The sequence below is a fragment of the Cariama cristata genome, unplaced genomic scaffold (genome assembly GCF_000690535.1).
Source record: "Cariama cristata isolate BGI_N322 unplaced genomic scaffold, ASM69053v1 scaffold31194, whole genome shotgun sequence".
NCBI lineage: Eukaryota > Metazoa > Chordata > Aves > Cariamiformes > Cariamidae > Cariama > Cariama cristata.
Window position 1 is genome coordinate 18,369 of NW_009611887.1, and position 797 is coordinate 19,165.

General features: G+C 40.2%; 1 protein-coding gene across 2 annotated transcripts in view; it reads left to right on the plus strand.

Moving 5' to 3' along the window:
* The window catches only part of EZR (ezrin), an 18,303-nt gene that overhangs the window by 974 nt on the left and 16,532 nt on the right, over positions 1-797 (plus strand). The gene's annotated exons all lie outside the window — the stretch shown is intronic.

Here is a 797-nt window from a genome sequence, read left to right on the forward strand (position 1 = left end):
CCCTGAAAACTAAGAAAACTAAGAACTGCTCTGTGCAGACTTCAGTTACACATACAAAGTCTTACAGCAATTCCTTTGCACTTCTCCCTTTGTCCCCTGCTAGCCTTGACAGCAAAGGGTGGTTGAGCTTTAACTCAAGTAGGCAGAACTGGCTAAACAACGTCCATTCCTTCTGAGTTTTTGTTGGTACAGTTTCTCATTTCAGTAAGCTAGCTAGAACTTGCTAGGCCTTATGGCAACTGTGCAGTGAGAAATACTTTTCAAAAAAAAACCCCAAACCCAACCCCAAACAAACAAAAAAACCTGCACAAAAACACAAATCGCCAACAAACAAAAAAACTATTTAGTGGGTTCTTGGAAGGAGTGAAAGGAGGAAACCAAATCATAAGCACTGCAGAACTTCACAGTACAAAATAAAGTATTACAAATTGTGTTTAGCATTAAATCGAACTTTAATTCCTTTTGATTATTACTGATGTGGGATAAGCCTCAAGTATTCATTGACTGGAGATTTGGTGAAGTGCATAGGAAGCCTGCATTTTTATGGAACATTTTTTGGTGTTTGCCCTTCCATTCACTGCTGATGACCCTGATGACCCCCCAGCCCTTTCCGTGTTAACCCAAAACAGAGAACTCAGGTTTCATCTCTGAGGGTACAGAAATCCAAATGACTGAAAGCCAGGTTTTTAAAAGCAATGCTTAGATCAGACAGAGTAAATATGTCCTATGTTCCTTATGACAAGGATTCAATAAGGACTTTCCCCCCCCCCCCCTATATTCCCACATGTTTTACCTTT